The sequence below is a fragment of the Oratosquilla oratoria genome, chromosome 5 (assembly GCF_046742065.1).
Source record: "Oratosquilla oratoria isolate Oo_2021 chromosome 5, ASM4674206v1, whole genome shotgun sequence".
NCBI lineage: Eukaryota > Metazoa > Arthropoda > Malacostraca > Stomatopoda > Squillidae > Oratosquilla > Oratosquilla oratoria.
In genome coordinates this window covers 77,936,159-77,942,779 of record NC_134781.1, presented here as the reverse complement: position 1 = coordinate 77,942,779, position 6,621 = coordinate 77,936,159, and positions in this window count along the sequence as shown.

Genomic DNA, 6,621 nt, shown 5'->3' with positions numbered 1-6,621 from the left:
TGGGAATATGAGATGTTGAATACTTATAGAATATATAATTCAACACTATTTATATCTCACAGTTCGCAATCTGAAATAAAATGCAGTTCTGAGCAGAAAACATTTTAGGTAGGCTACAAAATGTGAGACAGATTTTTCGAATTTACGCACGGAGGGTCGTGCTTCTCCCCCGAATTATATTTCTGGCTGCTCTCCACATATGTCAGTTTCGAAAGACCAATGCGAGATATTTAACAGTACAGTTGGTAGGATGTAGATAATACATGTTGTATTATATGCTGGATTGCATTTAATTTGTCGACATCAGATCATCTGCGCTTTTGTTTGTGAAATAACACCGCAACGTGTAGGTATATATTTTAGGTTCGTGATGTTCAGATGTGAGTGGGTGTATATTGGTGGGTGAGGTGTCACGTTGGATGTTATATGACAATCACAAATTGGAAATGAGTCTCATTTCTTGCAGAAAAAATATGGAAAGAAAATACAAGCATTGGTATTAATTATCCTAAAATTAAGACTAGCTAGGTCGTTGTGTGGATTTTCCAGGGCGTTAACTAGTTCAGGCATTCGAGTAAGATGCCTAGGAAAAGTATGATGTTGGTTAGAAGATTTTCCATCGGTCTTGGGGGCGTGGAGAGAAGCTTGTGCGGGGTGAAGAAATGGGACGTTGTGAGGTCTAGGTCCGGTCATCGTAGAGGTTGATAGAAGTGGTGGGCGGTATGGCAGCAGAGGAATTTTGCAGGGTCTGGCAGGTTTGCTAGTCCTGTAGTGGTTTGGTTCGAACAAGCCAGGGAAAATGAAATTCACTTTGGTCTCTTATTCTAATCTCTTTGGTAAAACCACAAGTAATAGCCACTGGTTAGTGGATCTGATCAGTCGTAGCTGGACGGTGAGCCTAACGTCAGAGGCGGTGGCGGCTGATGACGGCGAGGCTCGATGGAACTGCTACAAGACTGGACGAGATGTTGTTGCTGCTGCCGTGGCTATTACCATTCTGGCCTGACTAGCCGCCGCTGCCCTATTTAAGGGTCGCTCGCGGCTCAGCGTAGTTGGCAAGAGAGGTCGCTATCCGCTCGAGAACCATTTGCTGGCTCCTGATTGGCTAGCTCATATTCACCTCTTGCCAACTATGGGAAGTGTGTGACCGCCTGTGGCTGCGTCACTACACCACTCCCCCTCTCTTCGAGAGCGGGCGTCGAGGGAGATAGGGAGCGACGCGCGCGACGTGGTTGAATCGGTGTGGCCTTCGTATCACTCGCCCAAAACGTGTGGTCATTCCATCAGGGGGCATGTCTGGCGAGGAGGGCCTTGATGGAGGGGGGCTCGAATGCAGGGTGGTGTGGTCGAAGTCAGATGCCTGGCGAGGTGGGGTCGGTTGAGTATGGAGCTGTGGAGACATAAGGTTGGGTGAGAATTGTTGCATTGCATGGTAGAGTGGGGGCGTAGGGTGGGGAGGATCTTGCGGGGTGCCGGGAACAGTTGTAGAAGGATGTGGTTGCGGGGTGGGAGAAGGAGAAGGGTTCGCTGTCGTGTGCGTGTGATCTGTGTATGGTGAAGAGTCAGGGGCAGGAGGGGAGTGTTGGTTTGGAAGGGAGAGTGTTTCGGGGGGTGAGGAATGACTTGGTTCGGTGGTGAGGATGGGGTTAGGACCATGTTGTAAGATGTATTGTAGTGGCCCTGGAGGGGAGTGTTGGTTTGGAAGGGAGAGTGTTTCGGGGGGTGAGGAATGACTTGGTTCGGTGGTGAGGATGGGGTTAGGACCATGCTGTAAGAGGTATTGTAGTGGCCCTGGAGGTTTGGTAGGGGGATTGATGGGGAGATGGGCCGGCTTGAGCCTGTCGATGGAGACGCTATCCGGTTTGGCACCTCGGTTGATCACGAAGTACTTTGGTGATCTGCTGAGGACTCGGAAGGGGCCGTCGTATGGGCGCTGAAGAGGAGCTCGTGTGGAGTCTTTCCTGACGAAGACGTAGTCACTTGTAGACAGGGCCGGGGGAAGGTGCTCCGGCTGTGGTTGTGGTGGACGAGGGGGTGTTGGACGGGTGTTGGCGAATGTGTCCTTGATGAGTTGGAGGAGGGCGTGACGATCCGGATCGCCGACGGCCGGCGTGGCAATTTCCCCAGGGAGGCGAAGGTTCTCAGCGTAAAGTAGCTGCGATGGGGAAATGTCATTGTCGACCTTAGGTGTGACGCGGATCGTGAGAAGCACCAGGGGAAGGGCGTCGACCCAGTCGCATGAGGGTTGTGCCTTCAGCGACTCCTTCAGTTGGCGGTGGAACCGTTCCACGAGTCCATTGGCTTGGGGGTGGTAAGCGGTGGTCCGGTTACGTTTGGTGCCAAGGAACTTGAGGAGGCTGGACCATAGGTCAGATTCGAACTGGGAGCCCCTATCGGTGACAATGATGTGAGGTGCGCCGAATCTGGATACCCATCCAGAGAGGAAAGCACGGGCGGTCGTCTCGGCGGATATATCCGGAAGGGGGATCGCTTCTGGCCACCTGGTGTACCTGTCGATATACGTAAGGAGGTAACGCATGCCGCGAGAAGGCGGAAGGGGGCCCACAATGTCCACATGAACTGACTGGAAACGTGCCGTTGGTGCAGGAAAACGCTGGAGTGGTGCGTGGACGTGGCGCGTAACCTTGGCCGTCTGGCAGGGGAGGCAGGTCCGGGTCCATTGTCTGACATCCTTGTTGATGCCTGGCCAGACGACTCGATCCGTGATGAGGCGTTGTGTCGCGCGGATGCCCGGATGACTGTGGTCATGGAAGGAGGAGAAGACGTCCTTACGGTGACAGGCGGGGATGTACGGACGGGGTTTGCCTGTGGAGATGTCACACCACAATGGTACGGGGTTGTTGGGAAGCTGTCTTAGCTGTAGGGACGAGGTGTCGTGCATACGTAGGAGGCGGAGTTCACCGTCGTTGTTCTGAGATGCGGCGATGCGTGCGTAGTCTATGTTGTGGTTAGGGAGGATGCTGGAGGTGATTCTAGACAAGGCATCGGCTACCTGGTTATCCTCTCCCTTGATGTATTCAATGCGAGTATCAAATTGGGAGAGGAAGGACAGCTGCCGGGAGACTCTTGGGGAGTGATGGTCGGAGACTCTGTCTAGGGCATGGGCGAGTGGCTTGTGGTCTGTAAGGATAACGAAAGGCCGGCCTTCCAGGAAGTAAAGGAAGTGCTTGACAGCCGAGACTATGGCTAGCAGTTCCCTGTCAAAGGCGCTGTAGCGAATTTGAGGAGGGTCCAGACGTTTGGAGAAAAAGGCGATAGGCTGGAGCTGGCCGTTGATCTTCTGTTGGAGGACGGCGCCAATTGCTGTGGAGGAGGCATCAGTGGTAAGGAATGTGGGTGCGTGAGCTACTGGGTAGGACAAGCGGGCGGCTTCAGCGATTGCCGCCTTGGCTTGTTCGAATGCCTGGGTCGCTTCGGAAGACCATCTCACAGGTTTGACCGACCGCTTGGAATGGTTCTTGGTGAGGTCGTTCAAGGGAGCGAGTTTTGCAGCTGCGTTGGGGATGAATCTGTGGTAATAATTGACGATTCCTAGGTATCGTCGGAGCATCTTGATGGTTGTTGGCTGTGGGAAATCTTGGATTGTGTCTACTTTCTGAGGGAGAGGATACAGACCTGCTGTTGAGATGCGGTGTCCGAGGAAGTCGAGAGATGAAACTCCGAGGAGACACTTGGAAGGATGTACCCGGAGGCCATAATCTTGGAGGCGGCGGAAGAGGAGGCGGAGGTGTTGGCGGTGTTGGTCGTGGGTATCGGAGGCTACGAGGATGTCGTCGATGTAAACGGTAATGAAGTCGAAGTCTCTGAGGGCATGGTCTATGAACCTCTGGAACGTCTGGGCGGCATTCCGGAGGCCAAAGGCCATCATCTTCCACTCGAAGAGGCCGAACGGAGTGGCTATGGCTGTCTTCTGGACGTCTTCCGGCGCTACAGGGATTTGATGAAACGCCCTGACCAGGTCAATTTTGGAGAAGACCTGCTTCCCGTGAAGCTTGAAGTGGAAGTCTTGAGCGTGAGGGATGGGGTAGCGGTCGGGCTTCGTGATGCGGTTAAGTTGACGGTAGTCACCGCAAGCCCGCCATTGGTTGGGCGGTGGGGGTGGCTTGGGAACCATGTGGAGTGGTGATGCCCAAGCACTCTCCGATGGTTGGATGATGTCCTGGTCTAGGAGTTCTTGGAACTCCTGTTTGGCAGCGGCCAACTTCTCTGGGGAAAGTCGTCGAGGCTTGCTGTGTACTGGCGGTCCAGATGTCTGGATGTGGTGCATGATGTTGTGAGGGGTGGTGGTGGTGTTGGTCTTGTCTGGCGATGTTAGCTGGGGAAACTCCTGCAGGATGCGGACTGGAGGGACGATATCTGGTGGGATTTGGCGTTAGTGGTGGTTCCCGGTATGCTTGTCGTGCCGTGGTACAAGCAGTTATCCTTGGCGTTTACTACCATATTGTAATGCTGGAGGAAGTCGTAGCCAAGAATGGGGTGCTGGACCGCTGCTATGACGAATGTCCAAGGGAACTTGACATCGTGGAGGTCCAGGACGCTGTGGTGGCTGCCGTACGTTGCAATGGGCGTACCGTTGGCTGCAAGCAGGTCGTAGGATGGCCACCGTGTACCGTGGTTGGGTTCTTCCGTCGGGGGTATGATGCTGACGGCTGAGCCCGTGTCTACCAGGAAAGAGAGGCCAGAGTGGCGATCACGCACAGAGAGGAGGGTGTGAGTATGGTTAGCGGGGGTAGGAGTGCTTACCGACCCCCGCATTTGGCGTTTCCCTGCGACCAGCTGCATGGTTGTGTGCATCTGAGCGCCTTGGCTCCGAAGCGGGTATGGTACCAACAGGAGGCAGTATCCTGTCGTGGAGCGGGGCTAGGTGGTGGTTGAGGGGGGGTTCCCTTCTCGGCAAGCAACTGGTTGAGCAAGGTCTTCATGTCGGCGACTTCCTGCCGTAGTTGCTGCATACTTTGGTCACTGGCACTATATGACATGGGAATGTTTTCACTCACAGCACTATGGTCGGTAACACCTGGGTTGTCACTACACTTTGCGCGAACACTATGCACTGGTTTGTGTAACGAGGTATGTCGCTGGAACAACCTATCTGCTATTTCGCAGTATTGTTCGTCGTCCTTATCGCCGGCTAAAGCTTCCAGGTGTAAGTGGAGGGCGTCCGGCATCTTGGAGAGGTGAATGGAGCGGAGGAGTTCCTTGGGCAATGCCACCTTTGCACGGGTGTTGAGGTTGGCCATACGGGTGTATAGCTGTGAGGGGGTGGTGTCGCCGAGTTCGCTCTGCTGGATATCTCGGTAGAGCTGGTCGTCAGGCCTGGCGCATAGCTTCCGTAAGGCAGTCTTGAGGGCGGCACACTTGCCTTCTTCCGGAGGAGAAGAGACGGCGTTACGGACAAGGGCGATGACGTCCGTTGGTAGAGCGGCGATGTACGCGCCGAAGGCTTGGTGGTCTGGAACGTCACCTTGAGTGGCTAAATAGGCTTCTGTGTGAAGTAGCCAGCTCTCCAAGTCACGGGAGAAACTGGGAAGTTTCACTTGTGAATTTTCCATAATCCTGGTTGTCTTTCACCGGGGTCACCAATTTGTAGTGGTTTGGTTCGAACAAGCCAGGGAAAATGAAATTCACTTTGGTCTCTTATTCTAATCTCTTTGGTAAAACCACAAGTAATAGCCACTGGTTAGTGGATCTGATCAGTCGTAGCTGGACGGTGAGCCTAACGTCAGAGGCGGTGGCGGCTGATGACGGCGAGGCTCGATGGAACTGCTACAAGACTGGACGAGATGTTGTTGCTGCTGCCGTGGCTATTACCATTCTGGCCTGACTAGCCGCCGCTGCCCTATTTAAGGGTCGCTCGCGGCTCAGCGTAGTTGGCAAGAGAGGTCGCTATCCGCTCGAGAACCATTTGCTGGCTCCTGATTGGCTAGCTCATATTCACCTCTTGCCAACTATGGGAAGTGTGTGACCGCCTGTGGCTGCGTCACTACAGTCCCTCCTTTCAGATACTATTTATGTATGCTTTTATTTATTTATCTATTTGTTTATTTATCTATTTGTATATTCATTAATTTATTTATATATATATTTTTCTAATTTTATCTATATATTATATATGTATATACATATATATATATATATATATATATACATATATATATATATATATATATATATATATATATATATATATTTATCTATTCAAATATTTATATATCTATGTATTCATATATTCATTTATCTATTATACATTATTTTTTTTCTACATATACATTCATTTCACTGGTGGGGAATGTAGTAACACATTTGTAAATCACAACTGACACCACAGTCGTACGAAAGAAAGAGTTGAGTAAGTGAAAACTATGTATTTCGATTGCTTACTTCAATCCTCTTCAGTAGTGAGCAGTACATTTGTCGTGGTTTGGTTAGGTATGGGCAAGCCAGGGAAATGAGACTCACAATAACAATAACACTAAGATTTAATGGTTACTATGCTCGGAGGTCACGGGCGAGGGCTCGAAAAGGAAAGGTCCAGAATGAGAGCCTCATCAAGCGTCGTGGCTGAGTGCGAAGAGCCACAGGAGGGAACGAGGCGACTTG